A 27,332-nucleotide genomic window follows, 5' to 3' on the forward strand; every position below is an offset into this window, starting at 1 on the left:
TTGAGGGGCAGATGCTGTTACTGTCTCCGTTTTTACAGCTGAGGAAACCGATGAAAACAGGATCACCCAACTAGCAAAGATCTGAGAAGCGGATTTCAGCCTAGATCTTTCTGACTTCCAATCCTAGGGCTCCATTCACTGTGCCAGTAAGTTGCCTCTAGGCTGAAGGCAGTGTAACTTATATGACTCAGTTTCTGCCTCTATAAAATAGGGATGATAATATTTCTTACCTTACAGAGTTATAATGAGGATCAGTGGAGACAATCTATGTAAAGTCATTTGCAAACCCTGGGGCCAATGTAAATATTAGTTAATACTCTTCCATAATCTATGATTTTTGAATTAGCTGCACAGTGCATACTGGGGCAACAGGGTGCAGTCCCGCAGGGAACAAGGCTCTGCCTTTGGTATTCGCCCCATAGTCCCTTGGTTTCTGTCATTTTGGAAAGACGATCCCAGGATCGTGTCCACCCCGGTCTCTGTCGCAAGAGGCCGATCCAGTTAAACAGTTCAACTGAGTAAACATTTATTAAGCATTTACAGATATCTGCAAGGCACTGTGCTAGGCACACGGAAGGATACAAAGGTTGAAGCCGACAGCCCTTACCCTCGTGGAGCCTGTAGGGCGTTGCTCGGGGTTTGTTCTCCCCTGCAGAGCTCCAGGAGGCAAAATAGCTTTTCGCTGAGCTAGTTTGCCGGAAGGGTTCACAGAGGCGCACAGATACTGGGTAAGTGCTGTGCCCTCTCATACTGTCAGCCAGTTAATGTTTCCTTTGAATTGCTTAGTCTGTTCTTAGGCAATGACTGAAGCTTTAGGGAAAATACAGACTTTATTGCAGCTTGCCTCCGTGGAAGGTAAGATAGGGGCCTACTCTGCATACTCTTGTTTCTGCCGGCCCTCGGTTTTCTCACTGCTGTTCATTCTTTCCGGCATAATCAAGAGATGGGATCCAGGAGCTGGATGGAAGATAGCTGGCTGTTGGTGTTAGCTGTATTGTCTCATTTCTGAACCTGTTGGGAAAGTCCTTTGTCTCCTTATCTGGTTGACTTGCTGTAGGACAATGTTGTTGTTTAGTTGTTTTTTTTTTTTTCAGTTGTATCTGACTCTCTATGAGCCCGTTCGGGGCTTTCTTAGCAACGATTTGCCATTTCCTTCTCCGGCTCATTTTACAGATGAGGAAACTGAGGCGAACCAGGGTTAAGTGATTTGTCCGGGGTCATACAGCTAGTAAGTGTCTGAGGTGGGATTTGAACTTGGTGAGATGAGTTTTCCTCACTCCAGGCTCAATACTCTAGCCACTGCGCCACCTAGTTGCCGTAGATGAATGCATGGGTGAGAGGGGCTAAGAAATGTTGACAGTAGAGAAAGTGATTATTGCATGATAGGGGAGAAAGATCCAGGCAATCCTCGACATCCTTTGTGTATCTGCTGCTTGTATACCGTCTGCTGGTTTGTGCTGGGGAGGGCTTATACTACGTGACCTTCAGGCCACAGGAGGTGTTTACAGGGTCAGCCAATCAAATCAACATTTATTAAGTGCCTACTGTGTTCCACACACTGTGCCAAACATTGGATCATAGATCTGGAGCTTAAAGGTTTGAGAGATTATCTAGTCCGACCCACACCTTTTACTGGGGAGGAAAACGAGGCCCAGAAAGCTTAGGTGACTCAGCCAAAGTAGCAGGATTAGTGACAGCTGGGATTTGAACCGAGGTCTTCTAACTCCAAATACAGCAAGCTTTCCAAACCATGCAGGGAATAAAAAAACAAAAACAAAAACAAACCCAGCTGTGTGACTCTACGTTTAAGATAGGTTCCCACACCTGTGATTTCTTTGACATAAGGAATGTCTGGACAAAGAAACTCCCTGTAACAATGTAGGTTGACTCCTTCTCTGCAACTTATTCTTATAGAAAGTTTCACTCAGTTGACTAGGGTCTACTAAGGTCACACAGTCATTGTGTCAGGAAAGACTGGACTTGAACTCAGGTCTCCCTGTAGCAACAATGTTATAAGCAGTGATTAAGGCCCCACACTAGTCCACAAAAACATATTTAATCCATAGAGCAGCTGACCTAGGACTACTTGCAGTATGAATACTATCTCTTATGCCATACAGCTGTGCGAAGATGGGTTCTGGGGTCTCAAGCAATTGATGTGCAAGCAAACTTTTGGAACACAAGGGGTTTAGAAGATAAGGACTTGTTACTATTTAACATCTTGACTACCAGCTCCTTTCCCTCCTTTTCATTCTTGGATATCCAGCACAGCTCTGTCTCACTTAAATCCAATTCATGTACAAGTCAACAGATCATCTTGTGATGTGATTGGTCTTCTTTGAGAAATGAAGGATGAACAACAATTTAGGGAACGGCACTTGCTGTCTATATTACATCCTGCTTAACATCTCTAGTAACAGTCACTGACAGGTGTATGGTCCTTTAAGGTTTGCAAAGCTCATTCCATGTGTCATTTCGTCTGATGCTGAGAACAACTCCATGAAAGCTCTTAGTATCTTCATTTTACGACTGGGGAAAATAGAGAGTAGGTGAGTTTCCCTGGGTTACATGGCTAGTAATTTCTGAGGCAGGAGGATTCCAAGTCCGGGCTCTGTCTCCTAGCTGCCTCCAAGAACAGCAATGATAACCTAAAAATTAAACTTTGCATTTGAAGTGCCCTGAATTGTAGAGAGTGGCAGTCAGGTTATCCCTGCTTCTCCCAAATAAAACTAAAAATTCACTTTATAAAGGATTGATCCTTTCTTCTCCTGACAATTACTCAATACCTAGGTTTATTTTAAAATGTTTTCTTTTACTACAGAAAAGAAAAAACAAGCAATTACTGTAAAGAACACACTGTAAGTCTGTGGACTTTTTTCTGTTTGTTTGTTTGTTTAATAGTGTTATGGCTTCCCTTGGATGTGTCTGGGAGATAACACCTATAAAAAGGAAGCAAAGAACAATGGGATTGAACAAAACATTTGAATACTTTCCTAATAAGGAGATGTTCAGGTAGCAAAAATGAATGTGTTTTTAAAATAGGTTGAGCTACAAATAATCCAAATCACTTTTAAACAATTGAGTTATTCTGATAACTGTGTTTATCAGCTGCCAAGGGCTGACCCTGTGACATTCGTTTAATGACTCACAGATTCAGAAAAAGGCTAGCTTAACTGAGTCTCCCTCAGTCAGAACAGGAAAAGATGCCCTGACTTTCAGGGGGCAGCTTTTGGGACTGAAAGAAAGAGAGTTCTGGTCTGCTACAGAGGAGTCAGGCTGACAGTCAGTGGTTGGAGCGATGGTTATAGCTTCTTTCTCTTTCCTCTTTCCCTCCAGTCCCCTCCCTCACCCTCACCCTCCCTTTCAGGGGGCTCTAGAGCAGGATGTCCTCACCACTGTGCTCCAAAGCCACAGGTGGGAGGTACCCTAAAGGAGGGGGCAGTGTTTGGATATCCTCTTGTGTTCTCTCTTAGGAACCCACTCATGTGTTAATGCTATGAACAGAAAAGTGTGCCACTGGAAATAATAAGGCCCTGTTCAATCATATTTCTCCCCTGCCAACTGAAGCCTTCATGTTGTTGTCTGTTGCCATTAAGTTATCCCAATGGTTCTTTCCCTAATCTCTATCATCAACGTAACAAGTTCTTTTCTCTATGTGGGAAGGATGGAAGAGCTATGGAGTTAGAGGACCCTCAGTTCAAATCCCACTACCTTTGCAAGTCCCTTAATCTTTCCAGTCCTCAGTTTCCTAAATTATAAAATGAGGAGGATCGGGCTAGGTGGCCTCTGTGGTCCCTCCTAGCTCCACATCTCTGATCTCCTGTTTGTGTGCTTGTGAATCTGTAGTCTTTGAAAATGTCTACAGAAAATTTTAGCTAGCAAAAAGAAAAGAAAAATAGTTTGTTATTAGAAAGATGCCATTTTAGATTCTGAAAGCCACAGTAAAAATGCCTGCCTCTTATTAATATTGCATTTGTGGAGGATAGTTTTTCATCGTATAATTGAGGAGGAATTACTTAAGCAATTGCATTTTGTTTATCAGGCTGTGCCAACTTTTGATCATTAACCTCTTTAACTGGCTCCAGGCTTAATAGCTGTCCTGTCCTGGGACTGTAGAGCCTTGGCAAAGATGGCTTAGGAAAGGACAATCTTGAACCTCGTTAGTATGGGTGGAAAGAGAGTAGAACTCCATAAACTCCAGTTTATTGCCAAACTCTTTCTTCTGAATATTGCCACCATTGTCAAAAAAAAAATGTGGGGACAGGATGAAGCCTACATCGTCATCCCTGTCTCCCTGTCTGCTCTTGGAGTTTTCTTGAAGATATTTTTCAGTGAGTGTACAGAAGATGAGCTTGCATCCTCACCCTCATATTCAGTGACCCCAAAATAGTCTCTTTATTTACTTGGGCAATAATCCATTAAACATAAAAGTGTTATAACAGGATAGAAACCTATCTCAGGACCATTTCTGTTTGAACTGTAATGAGCTAATTTGAGAAAAATAAGATAATAACAATAATAATGATAACCATAATATAAACCAGCTCATGTTTCTATAGTTTTAAGGTTTACAAAGTGTGTTACTTTTATGGCTATAATGCACCTTTAAAACGTTGATTTATCATTTTCTGAGTAGGGACTGATGTATTTGTATGTGCTTTTCTTGTCCCCCCCCCCCCCCCCCCGTTGGAAGGTAAGCTTCCAGCCAGTAGGGATTGCTCTATTCTTTGTACTTGTATCGCCTGTACTTAGCACTTGCTGCCTAATAAATACTTGATAGATTGATAGGGTCACAGATTTAGCGCTGGAAGGGATGTTGGAAGTCATTTAGGCTAACCTCTCCCGTTCATTTTGCAGCTGAGGAAATTGAGGCCTAGAGAGTTAAATAACTTATTCAGGGTCACTGAGGTGTCAGAAGTAGGATTTGAACTTGGAGCATAAGCTCCTTGGATTATAAATTTGGATCTGGAAGGGACCTTAGACCTAGACCTCATCTAGAGGTGTCAAATATATTGCCAAGTACTTTTCCGAACAAGATTAAAATGTAACTGGTAAATATTTAACAAAAGAAATTAAAATATAATAGAATATAAGTAACATTCATATGCTTTTCTTTTTTTTTTAATTTAAAAGTTTTATTTTCAGTTCTGAATTCTTTCCCTCCCTCCAGTCTTCTACTACCCAATGAGAAGGCAAAAAATATAATACCCGTTATACATATGAATTCATGCAAAATTAACTATAAAGGACATAGGAAGAAAGATGCTATCTACATCCAGAGAAAGAACTGACAAATAGAGTTTGTGTCCAGTAGTTGCCATCTCTAGGGCAGGAGTGGGGGGTGGGGAAGGGAAGGAAAAAAAAATTTATGTGGTAATTTTGTTGTATATTTGAAAGGAATAGCAGGTTGTGTATGGTAGATTTGCAGTTTCATGTACAATCACCTTTTTTATTGTATTGTGTTATTTCATAAATTAAAAGTAAAATAAAAAACCCCCATAATATGTGGTTTCTAAGTCAATCTGTGACCCATAGCAATTCTTATGTATGTTTTAGTGGACCCCATTTCTATTTGGCCTTGGCACCACTGATCTAGTCTAAGTCAATCTGTGGCCCATAGCTATCCATATGTGCATTTTAGTGGACCCCATTTCTATTTGGCCCTGGCCCCACTGATCCAGGCCAACTCCAAATTTTATAGAGGAGATTGAGGCTCAGCAAGGTCAATGATTTTCTCAAAATCACACAGGTTTTCAATGACAGAAACAGAATCATTTAGCTCCAGATCCAGTATCCCTCTCCGCTAAATCACAGTTCTTCCCATTAAAAACAAAAAAACAAAAACCAAATTATTTATTGATGTTCTTTTAAAATCACATCATCTACTTCCCAATGTCTCTCCTTGCCTCCCCTTGCCCCTTTTCCAGACTTAGGGAACCCTCCCTTTTAGCAATGGAACAAAGCCAATCAACATATCAGGCCTCCAAGACAACTTAGGCCTCACTCTAAATCTATAGTCCAGGATCTCTCTCAGCCAAGAGCATGATTCACTGTTGGGCCTTTGGAATCATGAATGGTCATGACATTCGTTGGCCATCATTCTGAAATCTTCCAGTCAGGTTTTCCTTTGTATCATTGTGGTTATCGTGTAAATTGTCCTTTTGGTTCTGCTTACTTTGTTCCAATTCATGGAAGTCTTCCCAAATTTCTCAGAATTCTTCATATTTGTCATTTCTTATGGCGCAATAATATTCCATTTCAATCTGTTCAGCCATTCCCCCGTTGATGAGAGTCCACTTTGTTTTCAGTTAGTTTTTGTTTTCAGGAATATAACAATATTTCTGCCAAACATATATGTTTGGGATTTCCTTGGGGTATATGCCTAGTATTGATATCACTGGGCCAAAGGGTATGGACAGTTTAGTGACTTTTCTAGTTTCGTTCTTATTTTCCAGAATGGTTGGACCAATTTACAGCTACAACAACTGGGCATTTACACACCTGTCTTCCCTTACCCTCTTCCCTAACATTTACCATTTTCGTCTTACAAAATACTTTCCTCACAATGATCCTATGAGCAAGATACTATAAGGATTATTTTATGCATGTTATAGATACGGACATTTTTTTCAGTTGCCCGGGTAAGAGACTGATCACCTAAGCCTTGAGCACATTTACCAGTTTTGTTCCAGGAATTTTCCTTCGTTTTATGCTTCGAAATGCCTGAAAATCAGCATGAGTTCTTGCTTGTGCGTCCATAGATGATCCAAAAAAGATCTGGAGCAACATTGACAAACATTGAAACATCATCAGCCAGGCATCTGCCATGTTTACTTAAATGCCAGATGTAGAGGGCTCTTCCCTGTGTTAGAAGACATCACCTGTAATTTACTTTCCACACGGAGGAGAGAATGCAGTGTTTATATTTCAGTGAATCTGTAATCTTTTCAGTGTAACCGTTCTCTTCACTTGTAAAGATTCCAACCCTCTAACATGCCCAAGTCTCTTAAAAAAAAATCTTTCCTAGACCTTGACATCCATCTCCTTGAGCTATCATTTTATTTTTCTCCTCCCTTTAACAGCTAAAACCAACTCAAGTTAGCCAAGCATTTATTAAGCGCGTCCTATGTACTCAGCACTATTTTATTGTTGTTCAGTTGTTTTCAGTTGTGTCCAACTCTTCATGACCCCATTTTGTGTTTTTCTTGGCAGAGATACTGTAGTGGTTTGCTATTTCCTTCTCCCGCTCATTTGACAGATGAGGAAACTGAGGCAAAGAGGGTTAAGTGACTTGCCCAGGGTCACACAGCTAGTTAGTGTCTGAGACCAAATTAGAAGTCAGAATGAGAAATTTTCATGACTCCAGGCCTGGTGCTCTATCCACTGCGCCGTCTAGCTATCCCAGCATAGAGACATGATGATATAATCGGCATTAAATTGTATTGTCCATTTCAGTGTGAATAAGCTTCAAATTGAAATTGTCCATGACAAATATGGAGAGAAGACACTGGTTCTTAAGCTTTTTTTGGTGTCATAGATCCCCTTTGGTAGTCTAGTGACTGCCTGTTTATGGACCCCAGCTTAGAATAATGTTTTTCAATGTGCAAAGTAAGATACATTAAGTTACAAAGGAAATCAATTATATTGAAATGTAGCTGTGCAACTATTAAAAAAAATTCACAGACCCTAAGCTAAGAAACATTGCCCTAAAGCAAAGACTAAAATTGCTATAGTTTGGGCAGGGTTGAGTTGCATGAGATTATAGATTAGAGAAGTAGTGATATTTTAGCCTAAAAATATAAATTTAGGCCTTTAAGCCAGGGCTTTGGAATGAAAGCTTCACCTTGTGGATTAAATCGTGTTCCATGATGTCTAGCCAATTTGAAACACATGCATGCGTTTTTATTAAATACCTGTTAAATCTTAGGCATGTCTAATCACTAAGCATCCTTGAAAGAATATCGTGGCAAAGGTGAAAAACGGACTGGGAAGCTAACCCCATGATCCTTCTTGACAATATTTATGACAAAGTCTAGAGATAAAAATGAAGAGAAGGGAAGGTAACAAAAAGAAGAGCTCAAAGGTGACAGGAGGTGAGCACTGCTGAGCCCAGCTGACAGACAAGCTTCTGTCCTCCTCGACCTTTCTGCCTTTGGCACTGTTGACCACTCTTCCTCCTTGGTAGTCTTCTCTAGGTTTTTGGAACCCCACTCTCTCCTGATTCTCCCTCCTATCTGATCACTCCTCTGTCTCTTGGGACCTCTTCTCTTCTCCCCTATACTGCTTCGCTTGGTGATCCCTTCCACTCCCATTAGTATAATTACTACCTCCTTGCTGATGATTCTTGAGTCTACCTATCATACTCCACCCCTTCCCCTACTTTAGAGGGTAACATCCTCCTCCCAGTCCTTTAATATCACAACTTAGGAGCAAGCCTGGACTCCTTACTCTCACTCACCCTCCCACATCCAAGATCCACTGATATCATCTTTGCAGCAACTCGTGAATATGCCCCCTTCTCTCCTCTGACACAGCCACTACCTGGTGCTGGTCCTCATCACCTTATACCTGGATTATTGCAATAGCCTGCTGGTGGGTCTACCTGCCTCAAGTCTCTCCCTACTCCAATCCATCCTCCATTCTGCCATCAAGTAATTTTCCTAAAGTGAAGATTGGATCATGTCACCATCCTCCTACTCAGTAAACTCCAGTGGCTCCCAGTTGCCTCCAGGATCAAATATCCAATCATCTATTTGGTGTTCAAAGCCCTTCATAACCTAGCTGCCACCTACCTTTCCAGTCTTCTTATACTTTACTCCCCAGCAAGTACTCTTTGGTCCTATGACTCTGGACTCCTTGCTGTTCCACAAACAAGACATTCCATTATTCAGTTCCTGACATTTTCTCTGGCTGTCCCTATTTCAGAATGTTTTCCTTCCTCATTTTAGCCTACTGCCTTCCCTGGCTTCCTTTAAGTCCCAACTAAAATTCCGTTTTTTATAGGAAGCCTTTCCCAACCTCTCTTAATCCAATACCTTCCTTTAGTTAATTATTTCCTGTTTATCCTGTATATAGCTTGCTTTGTATATATTTGCATGTAATCTCACCCATTGGATTAAGCTCCTTAAGGGAAGAAACTTTTTTTGCTTCTTTTTTTTTTTGTATCCCCAGTACTTAATATAGTACCTGGCATATAGTAGATGCTTAATAAATGCTTATTGTCTGACTGAGCTGATTGGAGGAAAGCTTTGTTGCTGGGAGCTGATTGGGGGAAAGCTGAGAGCTAGCTGGGGGAAAGTTGCCTTGCTTTCTAGCGCCACCTGTAGTTTGAGAGGGGTGAAACCCTGGTGTTCTTGCTTATTTTTCATGGCTTGAGGACAAAAATTTCTCAGATCCTGGAGAGTACAGACCAGAATAGCTTTGCAGATCCCAAGCTTTACAGTGCTTTTCACTAAAAGTGTGCCACACGGCCTTAGAACATAACTAAGGAAACAGACCTAGGAAACTCTGTAGATTCCCATGTTTAAGGATACTGTTAGATAAAAGAATTTAAAACTTCTTCAGGAACCCTAGAGTAGCAGAGACGCTACTTTGTCTAGCAGGAGAGCAGAGAGGGTCAGAAGAGCAGTCCTTGTCTAGGTGACGTGTGGTTCAGATTGTTCTCTAAAGAGACCACAGACATTAAGGCTCTAAGTCCAGAGTCATGAATTGCCCTGGACACATGAGATTTCCTATTTATGTGCCTCTTTGCTACGTTTTAGCAAGTTACTGTGCATCTCCTTTCTCTACCACACATGAATACGGTATCTTGATGAGAGATAATGACCTAGGTCTTAGGATAAATTGTTATTTTTCAATTATTTCTACTGAATTTTGCTTTTGCCTTCTAATTTAATTTGCGTTTCATATTTTAAGAGTTAACCATATCATAGTGATAAATTTGTGTAAATGAGAAGCATACTACTCGGGGTTTAAGAGAATTTTTGGAAGTCTGATTCCCCAAAGTAGTAGAATTCTCTTACCTGGGATTTTGTCTTCTGTACTAAACCATACTTCTTCCCATAAGGAAATTATAAACCTTTCTTGTGTCCTTGTGAAAAATAACTCATACATGATTATAAAACCCTTTCATATTTTATGTTAATTTTAATTAATAAGCAACATGGATCAACCACAATAAACTAGGAACTCAGAAGAAACAGCACAAAAGAAAACCTGTACTCAAGTAGCTTATGCTCTAAATTATGCACTAAAAGTAAAAGATGCTTGGGATTATTAATATTCATCATTAGAAAATCTTGATAATATGCTATAGCCCAGCGGCTCTCCACCTTTCTTCTGGCTGCTGAAAGCAGATGCCAGCAGCAGGAATTCCCAAAGTTTGGGCTCACTAGGCATTCTGTCTATCCTCACACAGTGAAGATGACTAGCTCAGTCACACTGTTTTTAAAAAACATACATAAAAGGAGAGAAAGGCTTTAATCAATGCCAGCACAAGTAGTAGCTGATTGACTTTCTTTCACTTCGTTGCATAAGATAAACATTTTCATCTAACCAAGAGAGCTACTTGCATTCTAAATACATTAGCAACTGACTTTGCCAAGTTTATAAACAAAGATATGGATTTCTGAAGCTGCTTGTGAAATTGGCAGGAATATAACACAGTGGGAAGCTGTATGCTTTATATGGAAGAGGCCCCTAGATTTGTTCCCCACTATTTACATGGCTTTTGGGCTAGATCGCTTTACGATTGGGTAGATCCAGAACTGGTTAGATGGCAGGAGACAATTAATGGTCATTAATGAGTCAATGTCAATTAAACAGGAAGTTTCCAGGATAATGTCCCAGGGATCAGTGAGTAGGAAAAAGAAAGAGTAAGATTGGAGAGATGCTATGGTTGTAGAAATGGCAAGATTCGGCAACTGTTCAGAAATGTGGAATGAGGGAGAGTAAGAAATAGATAATAAAGCAAAAGTTGTGAACCTAAGGGACTAGGAGAATGGTGGTCACATCAATAGCAAAATGGAAAGTTTGCAAAGGGAAGGGCTTATTTTTTTTTCTTTTTTTTCCCCCTACATTTTAATACAGGTGGAACATTGAATGATTCCTTCCTTTCAGCTCCTTCAAAGCCAAACCAGGAGGAAGGGACTGTTTAAGTTTCTTTGCCTTCTCTTTGTCTGTGATGACCAGTGTGTACAGGTACCTGCTGCAGCAAACCCTAAACTTCACATTGTCCTTGTTTTTCTTGATCTTGACAGATTTGGCATCTTTTTGCCTGGCTGTCAGCAGGAAGTATTTCATTTCCTCAATTTTTGGGGGCATGGTGGTGGCAGCAGCTGGACGAGGGGCAGTGTGGCCTGAGAGGTCGTGCAACTGCCACGGGGCCAAGGACAATGGAAAAGGACAAACTTCCACTGGGTTTATTTTTTAAAAATTCATTTTCTTAAAATTTTATTTTAATTTTAGTTTCACAGTCTCTCTCTCCGCCCCTCCCCTACCCACTGAGAAGGTGAGAAACATGATACCCATTATATATATATATAGTCATGCAAAACTTATTTCTACATCAGCTGTGTTTTGGAAAAAGAAAAATAAAGAAAGGGGAAAAATGCTTCAATCTGCACTCCAAGTTCATCAGTTCTTTACCTGGAGGTGGATAGCATTTTATATCATGAATCCTTTGGAGTTGTGTCGAATCATTGTATGGGCCCCTAGGTGGTGCAGCGGATAGAGTACCAGCCCTGGTGACAGTCAGGAAGACCTGAGTTCAAATCCAGCCTCAGACCAAACACTTGACACTTACTAGCTGTGTGACCCTGGGCAAGTCACTTAACCCCAATTGCCTAAACAAACAAACAAAAATCAACCCCCCCCAAAACAACAACAACAACAACAATGATAAAATATTACTGTTTCTGTATTGATTATTTTCGTGATTGAGTTCACTTTATTTTGAATCAGTTCATATATGTGTTCCTGGGTTTTTCTAAAACCACTCCCTTCATTATTTCTTATAGTACACTAGTATTCCATCACCTTCACCTATCATAATTTGTTGACCAATTGATGGTCATCCCCTCAGCCTCTAATTTTTACCACCACAAAATAAAAGCTGCTATAAATATTTTTGTACAAAGGAGTCCTTTTCCTCTTGGGGTATAGACCTAGTAGAAGTATTGTTGGGCCAAAGGGTATGCAGACTTTTATAGCCCTTTGGGCATAGCTCCTTATTGTTCTCCAGAATGAGGGGTTTAGTTCACAGCTCCACTCACAATGCATTTGTGCACGTATTTTCCCACATCAAGGTGGTGAGATTTAGGGGGAAATACAGTGAGTTCAGTTTTTGACACATAGAGTTTGAGATGTCTCTGGGACATCCAGTTGGAAACTTCAAACAAGCAACTGGTGCTGTTGAGGGTATGTGTGTATATGTATATATATACATGTGTATATGTATATATATGTGTATATATATATATATACACATGTATATATATATACACATGTATATATATGTATATGTATGTATGTGTATATATATGTATGTATATATATGTATGTATGTGTATATATGTATGTATATGTGTATATATGTATGTATATGTAGATATAAGATATCATATCTATCTCTATACACACACACATATGTATTCACAAGTTTAATATGGAGGAGATGTTACTATATAACAATTTGTCTTAAGATCAGTAGACTACAAATACTATAATATGGAAAGGTAATGCAAACTTGGCAGCTGGATGGCTCAGTGGATAGAACACTGAGCCTGGAGTTAGGAAAACCTGAGTTCAAATGCGGCCTCAGATACTTACTAGCTGTGTGACCCTGAGCAAGTTACTTAATCTCTGCTTTAATCCACTGGAGAAGGAAATGGCAAACCATTCCAGTATCTTTGCCAAGAAAACCCTGTGGAGAGTATGGTCCATGGAGTCACAGAGAGTCAGATGCGACTGAACAACACTAACAACAATGTAACCTTAGACTGAATTGAGAGCCGTGTTCAGGACTAGGAGAGCGAATAGTTCTCCTGTACTAGCTGGAGAGTGTGCTAAGGAGAGCAGTCAGCATGGTGAGGGTACATAAATTGATGTCATGTCAGGATGGGTTGAAGAAGGGTAGACTTAGAGGAAACATGGTAGTCAGTTTAAGTATTTGAAGGACTGTTATGTGGATTAGAGATTGGACTTTCTCTGCTTGGCCCCAGAGGGAAGACCAAGGCAAAGAGGCAGGTGATGTTAACAACAACAACAACAACCACCACCGTAGCAATGATAGCTAACATCTATATAGAGCATCAGTTCTAAAAGTGTTGGGGTGCCGACAGCATTTTAGAGAATCTTTGAAATCAAAACTATTTTAATAATCAAACTAAGACGTTTTTTGCCTATTAAAATCTCCCTCCCTCTTCCAACTACATGTCTGTGTGAAGCTGGATTTTTTCCATATACGTCAATGAAAACAGCATATTGCTACAGATTAATACAAAAGTAGATGTGAGAATCCAGCTGCTTTCTATTAAGCTAGACATTCACTTTGCAAAAATATTTAAAACAATGACACTCTATCACTAATTTCTTGAAAACATAGTTATTTTTTCCACAGAAATAGGTTATTTATGTTAACATGTAATTGTTATTTTTAAAGTGAATTAATATTAAAATGTTTTAATTTCTAATATAAATATAGATAGAACCCACATTAAAAAAATAAACCTCTTTGGAGTCCTCAATAGTTTTTAAGACTATAAAGGGGTCTTGAGACCAAAAAGTTTGAGAACCGCTGATATTGATCTTTAAATTTGCAGAATCCTTTACAATTCATTGGATCTTCACCACAATCCTGTGAGGTAGGTGCCATTCTTATCACAATTTTACTGGTGAGTCTCAGTGAGGTCAGGTGACTAGCCTGGGGTGATGCAGCTAAGAGGATCTGGGGTAGGACTTGAATGCAGCCTTCTTGACTCTAGGTTCAACGTACCATCCACTATGCCACCTCAAGATTTCTTGTTAGGAAAAACTCAGTAATTGTTTTTGTTCAGTTGTTTCAGTTGTGTCCGACTCTTTGTGACCCCAGTTGGGGTTTTCTGGGCTAACATACTGGAGTGATTTGCTGGTTCCTTCTCCGGCTCACTTGACAGATGAGGCAGACTTATCCAAAAGCTCGATGGGCTTCCCCAGAATGCAGTGGGTCCTCCCTCACTGGAAGTCTTTCAAACAAAGGCTTGGTGTCTATTTATTGGGTCAGTTATAGAGGGGATTCTTGTTGAGGGTAGACTAGATGGCTGCTGAGGTCCCTTATGATTGTTAAATTTCAGTGATTCATTTGATGAGATGATAGGCAAATCAGATGCATTTTCTCCAAAAGGTGTTGGTGTTGGTGGGGTGATGCAAAATTGCTGTGACTTTTAAAAACCACTGCAATGAGGTAAACAGTCTTGCCTTTCACTGTTTCTCTTTATAAGATTCTAGGCTTCTTCATTCTAGTGACTGCAGAGATTCAACTGAAGGCTTGTATTAGTTGAATTCAGGCACTGTTGGTTGTAATTCCTGCAAAGTGAGCTAAAGGAGGCAGGTGCATTCAGCTGGAACTCTGTTCTCCAGGCTGACTGAGTTCCTTTGGTTCTGTTTCATCCATGGATCACTTTTCCCTAACATGACATTACGAAGAAACTGTGCAGGACCAATTCAAAAGTTCCATTTCCCAAACTTAAGTAACTATGTCAGAAAGCCTGTAATTTTCCCATATGAAATATGGGGCCATTTTCTTTTCATATTTTCAATTTTACAGTCATACTTGTCCAGTGGCCACATGATACTGTGGAGAGGACTTTGGAGTTGGAGTCAGAGATGTGGATTTGAATCTTAGCCCTGACTGGGGCAGTGTTTCTGTTGGATAGAAATCCTACCTCCAAGCCAGAAAGCCCTGGGTTCAGGTCTAGCCTCTGGTGAATACTGGCTGCATATCCCTGGGCAAATTACTTAATCACCTTGTGTTATAGGCTGGTGGAAGGTCTAATAGAAATGGATGTCTAGGGGCTATGTAATGACTAAGAAAACCACAGATTAACATTATCTGTGTTATATTGTATTATTTTTATTTTTATTTTGGTGAACATTTCCCAAATATTTTAATCTGGCTTAGAAGGCACTGGGTGGATTTAACTGATGTGAGTTTGACACCTCTCTGAATCTAGGCAACTCTGAGATAGGTTACAGAGGTACCAATCTATATTTTTAAAAAAAGAGAATTCCCTGTATTAGTGAAATCACAGGGATAGTCTTTATCCTGTTCTCTGTCAGATACTGTGTGTTTAACCTTGGGCAAGTCACTTAAATTCTCTGGGCCTCATTTTCCTCATCTGTAAAAGAGATTCAATGACCTCAAAGGTCCCTAAGTCTGTAGTCAAAGGTTTCTTATCATTTCCCAGCCATTTCCAGGCCATGCTTCCTTCACTCTGGCCATGACTTGCAAGTGAATTGGATTTAAGTGAGGGAGTATTGTGCAAAGTCACCAGCCTCACTCTCTTCTCCAAAGCCATCTGGGCCCAGTGGCAAGATCTAGATCAGGATAAATGGAGGTGTTCCCCTCTTGAACACTTGTGATTATAGTGTCTAGGATTGGAAAGAGAACTGAATATCATAGGTGTATAAGATCGTGCTTTTAGAGATAGAAGGGCTATTAGAGGTCACCTAGTACAATACTTTCCTTCTATGAGGTAGGTAACTGAAGGCCAGAGAGGTTAAATGACATTGAGGGTCAGACACCTAGTAAGAAGCAGAGATTCAAACTTTTAGGCTCTTTCCACCACGCCAAGCTGCTCTTGTTCCTGTACGTGGAGATTTGCATCTTAAATGTCAGTATTATCATGCAGCAAGGAAAATAATGAGAGAGACAGAGAGAGAGAAAGAGAAGGGAGGAGAAAAGAAGAGAAAAGGAGGGGAGATGAGGGGGAGATAAAGGGATTGAGAGGAGTGTGGGAGAGAAAGAGAGAGAAGAAAAGAAGAAAGGAGAGGAAATGAAAGGGAGAGAGCAAGAAAGTGCAAGAGAAGGAGTGAGAGGAGAGAGAAAAGAGAAGGAGGGAGGAAGGGGGGGAGAGAGAGAGACAGATAAAAGACCTTTAATCTCATATAGTCCAGTCCCTTGACTTAAAGAGAGCAAGAGCAATGTCAATAACATCACCCACACTCTTACTGCTGCTTGGCAGTCCCAGTTGACTCATTCCTAATTTCTTTCCCCTCTAAAGTCCTTCCTCAACATCTCATCAAGGCAGAGCTGACCCAGGTTTCTTATGGCTCAGGCCAACAGAGCTTGAGCTCTGGCAGGTCTTGCCAAGGTGACATGACTTTGGATGTGGGTCCCAAAACAAAGCCTAGATCTGCCACTCAGGTTGCTGCTTGGTTAAAGTCTCAGAGGCTCATCACCCAAAAGACTGACCTTCAGCTGATGAAGGCATAGAAGACTTGTGATCTGTACTAGTGAAGAGAGAACCTGTACTCATGAAAGGAATTTAAGTATTATTGCCTTTCCATAGTGGTTATTACAAACCTTTTCCTGTACGTATCCTCAAGCTTGTAACACTCTCACTGAACTCACTATTGACTTCTTCAATGAGCCTTACATGTTTTCTCCTTTGATTCGCACAATAACCCTGTGAAGTGGATGCTATTATTATTGTTCTCATTTTTATGGATGAGGAAACTGAGGTTATGTATCTTGCCCAGTGTAACACAGCTGTTAAGTGTCTGAAGCAGAATTTGAACTCTGGTCTTCCTGAATCTCAGGTCTGGCACCTTATCTATTCTACCACCTAGATGCCTCCATTCCTATGAAATTCTTTCTTTCATTTCTTCTCTCTCAGGAAGTGGTAGCCTGCTTTTCCTCATTGAAGGAACCTTCTCTCAATTCCGTCTTCTCCTGGGTCCTCTAAGTCCCTGCTTCAAGCAATTATTCCTTATTTCTCATGCATCTTCCCTCATTCCATCTCTACTTGCTCATTCCCATCTCATAGAAATAAGTTTAAGTTCTCCCCAACACCAAAAAAGCCTTCCCTTGACTAGTCTACTCTATCCAGTTACCATCCCATCTCTCTCTTCCCCTTCATGGCCAAATTCCTTGAAAAAAGTAGTTTATACCCAATGCCTCCACTTCCTTATCACTATTCTCTATTCAGCACTTTGCAATCTGGTGCTAGAGTCAAGTGAGATGGCCTACATTTAAATCAGATGGCCTATGTTTTAATTTTATTTCTCACAATACTAAAAAGTTAAGTGATCTTGGGCCAGAAATTTCACTCTCAAGGCCTTACCTTCCTCACCTGTGCATTGGAGATCTTACCTGCTTGGTTCAAAGGGCTGTTACAACAGTTAAAAAGATACTATATGTAAAGCGCTTATTCCCTGTAAAACACTGTTAAAATTGTTAGCTATTAATATTGTTATCACTGTCATCATCATGACCTCTATCACATCATCTTTTCAATGGGATTCTAAAGGGCCTTAGGACAAGTCACTAGCTTGCTATTATTTTTTTACATGTAATGGAGATTATTGCACAGGTGGGTGAAATAAAAGATTTCATAGTTGAATAAAAGCATGATAATGTACGTTCATCCTCTGTAGGCTCGCTGAAAGCAGTCTGAGTACAATTCCAGTGGCAGATAGGATGGCAGATGGGCACCTTGTCCAGCTCTTGTGTGATCTTGGCCCCTTCTTCTAGGTCTCTGTATTTCAAGAAGGTTTCGTTATGAGTATTTGGAATGGCCGCATCTATTAAAGACATTGTTCTTTGGTTTTTATGCATCAGTGTCTAGGAGATCAATCGATGATTATGGCCCACTTCCAGGACAGTTTATTTTGAGGTCTTTATTTGTAGTAGAGGTATTTGTCACTTGTGAGTCCTTGAGAGATATTGAATTTCTGATGTGTGATTCTAGGCACCAGGATTTGTTTTGCTAGATATTTGGGAGGTACGCAGTTTTTTCAACCTGTAATATATCGCATAGTTTCTCCTGTTACTTTGCATAATCTCCCTTGATTACTAAGTCTGGATCCCTTAGGAAAACCCTCCTGTACAATGACCTGGTCCAGAATTGCCATCATAAACCCTTCATTTACAATCCTCATGACTCAGCCATTTATTCCATGTGTCTCTGTTTGTTAACATATTGTTGCCTGAGTTCAGAGAGATATTGCCCATGGAAGGCTTTTGGATTCCATTCTTAGATCTTAGCCATTTCATAAACTTCATTTAGAGGTGGCGAGCCACTTTTGGTTATATTCAACAAATCCAATATATAGGTATATATATGTACACCCATTAATATATTACATATATACATATATACTAATACATATATATACATATACAAATGTATGTTAAATTCACATACACATATGATATTAATATGTATATATACATATAAGTATGTATTATATTAAATTCATATAAACATATAACATGAATGTGTTACATATATACACATATGTCTATATACACATATTAATGAATAGAGGATAGCATGGAATAGTGGATAAGAGTGGAAAAATCTCAGGGTCAGAACAACTTGGTTTGTGACTTGCTGTTGTAACACACTGGCTCTTTGACCCTGAGCACATGCTGAATTAGTGAGTGTGTGTGTGTGTTTGTGTGTGTGTGTGTGTGTGTACGTGTACGTGTGTAATCTTTTCGAAACATCTGTCCTCCTTCCTATTTTTGTTGAGGGCATCACCATTCCTTCAGTCAACAATATTCATAATTTTGGTGTCATCAGGCAGCTGACAAGCATTTATTAAGTGCCTACTATGTGCAAGGTAAGCAGCACCCTGGTCTATTGGGTAGACAGCTGACTTTAGTCAGGAAAACCTGAGTTTTACCCAGATGTGTGACTCTGGGCAAGTTACTTAATCTTTCAGTGCCCCAGGAAACTTTCTAAGACTCTGAGCTGTAGAACAGTTGTTATTGGATGTGTCCTTGCCCTCAGGGAGCTTACACTCATGGTCCTCCTCCCTCTTCCTCACCTTCTGCATCCAATCATTTGCCAATGCTTGTTGATTCTCCCACCATAACATCTTTCCATGCATCCCCCTTTTCTCCACTCCTGCACTGCCACCCAGGATCAGGTTCTCATCAGTTTCTCTCTTGATTATTGCTGTGACCTTCTAATTGATCTCCCTGCCTCAATTCTCTCCTCCCTCCAATCCTTCCTTCCCCTCTCCCCATCCCCAAAGGGATGCTCCTACGCACGGGGGTGACCTTGTCACTCTTAAATAAACTCATGTGGCTCTCTATTACCCCTCTGGTCAGATACAAACACCTTTCACCATCTGGTTCCAAGCCACTTTCCCAGCCTTATAATTCTAAGACCGCAGATCTAGAATTAGAATGGACATTACAGCCCATTAAGTCCAGCTTGCTCCTTTTAGAGGAGAGGCCTGGGCAAGTCAAGTGACCTGCCCAGTGCTGCCCAGGTATGAAGCATCAGAGACGGGGTGCTCTGATGTCAAGTCCAGGGCTTTTTCCCTTGTACCAATCCCCCCACTACACACACACACACACATGCACATTACTTCTCTCCCCTTCCTGTACTGCTTTCCCATCCAGCAGAACTGGCCTTCTGCTCCTCCTCACATACCAGATTTCACCTCATCTCCACACCTTTGCACAGCCTGCTCCTCGTTCCTGGAATGCACTCCACTCTCCCTTCTAGCCTCAGCGCAAATATCTCTTTTTAGCTGGTGCCTTTTCTGATCCCCTCAGCACTTAGGGACTCCCTTTGAAATACATAATTGTTTTTGTTGTTCAGTCATTTTCACTGGTGTCTGACTCTGTGACCCCATTTGAGGTTTTCTAGGTGCAGATAGTGGAGTGGTTTGCCATTTCCTTCTCCAGCTCATTTAACAGACGAGAAAATGGAGGCAAACAGGGTTAAGTGACTTGCACAGGGTCACATAGCTAGTAAGTGTCTGAGGCCAGATTTGAACTCAGGTCCTTCTGACTCCAGATAGGCACTCTATCCACTGTGCACCCCTAAAAATACACCTCTCTTCAAATAAATATATGTGTGTGTATATATAGAGATCTATAGATAAATATAGATCTAGATATCTATATAGGTAGATAATATTTTGTATATACATATATGTACATATTACTGTCCTCCTCCCTCTACCATGTAAGCGCTTATTTTTGTATCCCTAGCACCTAATGTACACCTAGTAGGTGCTTAATGCTTGTTGGTTGATTGATAGGCAAACAGGTACGTATACACACACACACACACACACACACAAACACACACATATATACACCTTCTTCCTCTGTCTATTCTTCATCTCAGTGTAATTTTTGTACATATATAAATTCTTATATTTATATACTAGAAGCTGGGAATTGCTACCTTAGCTAACAATCATCATCAACATTTACATATTGATTTAAGTTTTGCAAAGTGCCATATGTACGTACATATGTATATATATATATATATATATAAAGAGATAGATAGATATGACCTCACTTTATCCTTACAACAATGCTAGGAGGTAAGTAAATGCTCTTGTTATCTCTACTTTACAGGTAATAATAATAATAATAATAATATAATAATAATAATGATAATAGCTAGTATTTAGATAACACTTTAAGGTTCACAAAGCATTTTGCAGATATGATCTCATTTTATCCTCCTGAAAATCCTGAGAGGTAGATGCTGTCATTATCCTCATTTTACAGGTGAGGAAACTGAGGCAGACTGAAGTGACTTAAATTCCAACACTCAATCCACTATGTCACCTAGCTGCCTTAACAGTGGAATCTGGGGCAGGGTGGTGGTGATGGTGTCAAAAAGTAAGGACACCTTAGCTAAGGTGCATCTTTCGCGGATAGCATGGCAAGCATAGTAATTTAGGGAATGATAAATTAAATTTCCCAGAGAATAGGGAGGGATTCAGCAGTCACCGGCATTTATATAGAGAATGTTTCTTTTTAACAAAGCACAAATTAGTACATTTACTTTCAAACATAAATAAGCTACTTGACTCCAAATAGAAAAAGAACAAAAAGAAAGTTATGAGCAAAGGGTCTTCTGCGTCACTTCGTGGGCACTGCTGGGAGCCCGGCAGTCTTTTCCTTGTTTTGGTCCCTCTCGGCTCATGCTCAGTGGTGAGCAGTCTGAGTTTCTGTGTTTAAGTACTGCTCAGGACCTCAGTCTCTTTAATTCACCTGGTCTGAGTTCTATTTCTCAGAAATGCCGTTTGGAGCAGTCTTCCTTCCCTGGCTCTTCTGAAATAATCTCCAAATTCCCAGGCCTCCTAGGGACCTGTCATGGTTTCCCAGAATTTTTCAGTAATTCATTTAGGGTCACACAGCTGTTAGATGCTGAGTCCAGGTTCCTGACTTTGCCCTTTGATTGGTTCCTGGATTTGTCTTATACAGTTCTGACTTCTTGAAGCCTCACCCCAGCCCTGGATCCACACACTGGCACTCCCCCTTGGCTCTGCGTCCTCTTCTTCGGATGGGATGATTCCTCTGAAATCCTCCATTTAAGGAGGGTGCGCGGGCCAGTCACATCTCATCTCATTCCTCTCCAGGCTGCTCTTTGGACTTCCCTCTATCATGACTCTTTGTAAGATACTCCTTCCCCCTTTTATGTGTTGTCTCTCCTCATTAGATTATGTGCTTCTAGTGAACAAGGACTGTCTTTTTACTTGTGTTTGTATTTTCAGTGCTTAGCACAGTGTTTGGCACATAGTAAGCACTTAATAAATGCTTGTTGACTGACTGACTTGCTCAGGATCACACAACTATTAAATATCTGGGGCAGAATTTGAACTTAAGATGGTCCTGACTCCAGGTCAAGTTATTTATCCAGGGTCATAGAGTTAATGTCAATGGAAGAATTCCAATCCAGGTTGTCCTCATGCCCAGTGCAGTGCGTTCCTCACTACATCATGCATCCTTTTAAGCACATGTGTTAGCAGTAGGGGCATAGAGTGCAGCCATATGTAAAAGAAAGAACACTGAGCCAAGAATCAAGAGGCCAGAGTTCTGGCATCATCTCTTTTACTACCTTACTAGCTGAGCTCAGGCTAATCACTTAATTCAAATCAACAAGCATTTGTTTTCTGTCTACTCTGTGAAAGACTGCTCTAGGTTCAGTTTTCCCATCTGTAAAATGAAGGGGTTGGATTTGAAGAAATAGGAGGATGTGGTGCAAAGAGAGCTTGGAATCCGAAGATTCAAGTTCAAGTTCAGTCTCTGTCATACCCGGGCAGCTAGGCGACCTGGTCTGGAGTCAGGAAGAACCAAGTTCAAATCTGGCCTCAGACACTTGCTAGGCAAGTCATTTAAACCTTTTTGCCTCAGTTTCCTCATCTGTAAAATGAGCTGGAGAAGGAAATGGTAAACCACTCCAGTATCTTTGTCAAGAAAACCCCAAATGGGGTCATGAAGAGTCGGACACGACCGAAAACTACTGAACAGCAATGACCTTTATACCCTACATAATGGGAAGACAAGACTTATTTGCAGTACTGACCTCCCAGTATTGTTGGGAGGAAATTTTTGTTGTTGTTGTTGTTGGTAAACCATAAAGTGCTATATAAATGGGAGTGATTAATATTAATAGATGACTTCCAAGTTCCCTGCCATCTCTCAAAATTCTATGACTCTATAAAACATGTTTTATTTGCCAATTTATTTATTTGGATAATAAAACTGGAATATATTTGTTTTCCTCTGCTGGAGAAAGTAAACTTCAGTCCTTGTGCTTTGCCTTTAGGGGGAAAAAGTGTGCCTCTTTAGGGTTTAGGTGCTGGGGGCAGCATGAGGTGGTACTAAGGGCCAGTCTGAGCTCCAGTCCTGTTCTTCTTGCATTATCTAGTTGTGTGACCATGGGCAAGCTCATCTGTCTGCCTCAGTTTCCTTGCTTGTAAAATGAAGGCATTTCCTGAGCCCCTCCCCTCGTCCTCTCCAGAATCCCCCGATTCCTTGGTTATATAGGTAACTAGCCACATTTAATAATTCCTGGAGAAGCAGTGCGCTGTCATAGATAAGAGTGCTAACACGGAGCCAGTTTCTGCCCGAACACTCGTTAGGTGCCTGACCATGGGGCAAGTCAGTCACCTTACCCCCGACACGCCTCAGGCTGCTTCTAAGACTAAGCTGAGAGAGGTTGGGACGGGCCTCAGACCAGGGAGTGCCAAGAGGCCAGGAAGCACAGGTTCCTGGCCTCTCGATGCTGAGGTACTGACTCCTAGCTAGTGGCTTTCCTTTGAACTTTTCTCTTCTTTTCATAATTTTTTTTTCTTTTTTAAAAGAAATTCTGTCTTGAGGATTTGCTACCTTGTAGGTTTTTTCATTAGTGGCTAGAGACCCCGTGAAGTGGGGAGTAGTGAATACACACACATACACACATATACATGTTTTATTCATCAATTTATTTATTTATATTATAAAACTGGAATCTATTTGTTTTCCTCGGCTGTAGACAGTAAACTTCAGTCTTTGTGCTTTGCCTTTGAAAAAAAAAGTGCTGACTTAGGGTTTAGGTATACTGCTGATAAGGATAGAAGAGGGTCAGGCAGCATGATTGTACACACACACACACACACACACACACATGTTATGTGTGTATATGTATATATACACATGCACACATGTACACTCACATGCACAACACACATATACATGCATGTATATCCACAATACACAAATACACCCATGTGTATAAATTGAGGGAAAAAAAAGTCTAATCTCATGGGGCAGCCATTTAGTACCAATGCCATCGGCACCATTTCTAGTAAAAATAGGGCACCGAGTTCTCTCACAGCAACGCCCTCTCCTTGTTTTCCCCAGGGATAAAGGCAGGAGCAGCAAAGAGCCTGTGGAAGGAACCTGAGAGGCCATCCAGGCAAACTTGCTCATTTTATAGGTAAAGACACTGAGGCACAGAGTAGCTGACTCGCCCAGAGTCACACAGTGTCTGTTGGGATTTGAACTCAGGTCTTGCTGACTCCTAGTACAGCATTCTATCCACTATAGCATCTATTTGCCTCATATATGTGATAAATATACGGAAAAAGCATTCAGTTTGACATTCATGTTCATATTGATAAGATATGAAAGAAAGGGAAATGGGTTTCATGTGCTTCTTTTTGACGTTAAGGTAAACAGAAAAGCACCAAAAGCTCTTTACTAATGAAGGAATCTGTTTTGCTTGACTATATTTGTAAGTTTTGTTTTTCTGGTTTTCTCAATGGGTGGGGGGAGGAGGGTGGGAAAAATTAGCTTAAAATAAAATTGAATTAAAAAAAAAGCTTTCTAAGGGCAACAGATGCTAACTTTACTTTGAACCTGCCTAGGAAGCTTGCAGTTTGTAGAGGTGTTTTGTCAAAGCTGTTCTTTCAGCTTTCCGGTGCTCCTGCCAATTCAGTTACCAATGAGTTGCTCTTCATGGGTAGAGGGGCAGGATCAACACGAGTGTGTGAGGGAGTTGTAAGAACAAATGAGATAAAGTATGTGAAGTGCTTTGCAAAACCCCAAAGTGCTATATAAAACTCTCGACCAGCATTTATTAAGAGTTTACTGTATGCCAAATACCTATGCTATGCCTGTAAATACAAATAAAGGCAAAAAATATCCCTGCCCTCCAGGACCTTTTTTTTCCCCCTGGGTGGAGAGACATGTAAATAATTAGGTACATACAGAGTAGATGGAACATAACTTTAGAGGGGAAGGCTCTAGCAGCTGCCAGTCAATAAACACTTATTACTAAGTATTTACTGTGTGCCAGGCACTGTGCTAAGTGCTGGAGATACAAAGAAAGGCAAAAGACAATCCCTGCCCTCAGGGAGCTCACAGTCTAATGGGGGAGATAGCCTGCAAACAACTCTGCACCAAAAAAAGGTATGGGCAAGATAAATAAGAGAGAGTCAACCGAGGGAAGGCACTAGAATTAAGGGAGGTTGAGAAGGGGTTTCCTGTAGAAGGTAGGATTTAAAGTGGGACTTGAAGACAGCTGGGAAGTGGAGATGGGGAGGGAGAGTGTTCCATGCAGGGTGGACAGCCAGTGAAAATGCTTGGAGTCAGGAGAGAGGGTCTGTTGTGTGAGGACGGCACGGGAGACTGGTGTCACTGGATCCGGCATCATGGTGGGGTGTGAGGAGGTGTGAGAAGATAGAAAGGCAGGGGAAATGGGAAGGAGTGCTGAAGGAAGCTCAGAATTCTAAGAGATGGGGACGTGAAGAAGCAGAGTATTCCAGGCTTAGATGGCAGCGAGGACGAAGGCACAGGGATGTGAGAAGAGAGTGTGAGGAGCAGCCTGGAGGCCACTAGGGCTGCATCATGTTAAGAAGCCTGGAAAGGTAGGGAGGAACCAGGTGGTTGGTAAAGAGCTTTAAATGCCAAACAAAAGACTTTAATCCAAATGGAACAGGAGACATTGGAATTCATTGTGTGTGGGAGTGATCTGGACCTATAGAAAATCACTTTGGTAGCTGTATGAAGAAGGGTGGTTGGGAGGGGGGAGAGACTTGGAGATCCCTGTGCCAAATGGTTACTGCCATGGTCCTGGCATTATTTTATACATATAGTGTTAGAAAATTGCCAGGGTCAGTATGTGTCTGAGGCTGAATTTAAATCCATATCTTTTTGATCCCAAACCTGGCCTTTTAACCTCTCTTTCTCTCTCTCTTCTCTCTCTCTCTCTCTCTCTCTCTCTCTCTCTCTCTCTCTCTCTCTCTCTCTCTCTCTCTCTCTGTTGTAAATATAGTTGCTCATTCATTCATTCAACATCTATTTTAAAATAGGTCTGATTGCTTTGGAGGCAGCTAGATGGCTCAGTGGAGAAAGTTCTGGGCATGGAGTCAGGAAGACCTGAGTTCAAATGCAGCTTCAGATTATCACCAGGAGTGTGACCCCGGGCATGTCACTTAACCGCTATTTACTTTAATCCACCTTAGAAGGAACTGTCAAAACATACCAGTGTTTTTGCCAAGAAAACCCTGTACAAGGTCACGAGGACACAATTAAACAACTGAACAACAACATGGTTCAGAAACTATGTTAGGCACCGAGGATAGAAAGACAATAATTGAAACAATCCCTACTCATAAGGAATAATACTACTACTAACAATACTATTGATAATAACTAGCATTTATGTAGCACTTTAAGGTTTGCAAAGCTTTATAAATATGATCTCATTTTATCCTCACAACAATCCTGGGAGGTATGTGTTATTATTGTCTTATATTTTACAGTTAAGGAAACTGAGGCAGAGAACAATTAAGCGACTCACCCAGGGTGACACAGTTAGGAAGTATTTGAGGTCAGATTTGAACTCAGGTCTTCCTGAATCTAGGTCCAGCACTCTGCCACCTACCTGCTTCTAAAATGTGGGGAGCTACATGATTTCTAATGTCTTTTCCGGCTTGAAATCCGCGCTCCTCTGATATAATAAGATAATGGAGGTAGATGGTTCATACTGAACGTAGGCTGACATTTGGCTTCTGAGACTCCCCAGGAAAGAAGCAGAGATTCTGTATGTTGGAAACTGGTTTATTTTTTAGTTATCAGAAGACATGTTAAGATTGCTGGGCAACTCCTTTTCTACTCTTCTTTTCTTTTTCCAATGTTTCTGGGAGACTTCATGTTTCAAATTTATGTCTGAGTAAATCAGGGTTGAGTTAACGTATTTTGTATTTGTAAAAATATATATATATATATACACACACATATATATTTTATATATAATATATTATATATATATATATATATTATATATATAATGTATTTGTAAAATATTCAGCAGCCTACGGCATGGATGCAAGGGAAGCTTTGTTCTTTTCTTTTTCTATATCTCTGCTGTCGATGTATTTATTTCTGGAGTTCCTGGAATGTCTAGGCAATTTGGATACTGCTGGAGGTGGTAGCAGCTGCTTAAGCCTGGCTGCTGTGACCTTTGCTACCATCTTTGGCTTTTTCAGCTGTCTCTGCCCCCTAGCACTAAACTCCAAGTTTCTTTGGGAAAGAGCAGCTCAGGGATCAGAGGAACTCCTCCCTTTGGTTTCCTTCATTTCCCAAAACCCTCTCCTTATCTGGAGGCAGTTTGTGGCAAGAGCGAAGACCAGAGAGAGGAGAGGAGGAGAGCCGAGAAGCACCTCCCCCCATCTTCTCCCCATAGGCATAAACATGATCCTGGCATCTCCTGCGCTGCCTTGGGGCCCAGGGAGAAGACCGGGCCCTCTCCATTAGAGAGCTACTTAGTTGCATTTATCAAATATTTAGGAGACTTCTGAATTTTTTGCTCTGGGGATCT

The 27,332-nt window shown here is 40.8% G+C and overlaps 1 long non-coding RNA gene and 1 pseudogene across 1 annotated transcript in view; one reads left to right on the top strand and one right to left on the bottom strand.

Moving 5' to 3' along the window:
* Positions 1–561: 561 nt before the first annotated feature.
* LOC144457816 (uncharacterized) overlaps positions 562–27,332 on the top strand; it is a 58,576-nt gene continuing 31,805 nt past the window's right edge. Inside the window, exon 1 of the long non-coding RNA XR_013487339.1 lies at positions 562–728. This is a non-coding gene — a long non-coding RNA (uncharacterized LOC144457816). The remainder of the gene's footprint in view (positions 729–27,332) is intronic.
* LOC110219678 (large ribosomal subunit protein eL38 pseudogene) lies at positions 11,058–11,482 on the bottom strand (annotated as a pseudogene).

Source organism: Phascolarctos cinereus, unplaced genomic scaffold, assembly GCF_003287225.1.
Source record: "Phascolarctos cinereus isolate Bilbo 61053 unplaced genomic scaffold, phaCin_HiC Scaffold_5;HRSCAF=322, whole genome shotgun sequence".
In the NCBI taxonomy this organism is placed as follows: Eukaryota; Metazoa; Chordata; class Mammalia; order Diprotodontia; family Phascolarctidae; genus Phascolarctos; species Phascolarctos cinereus.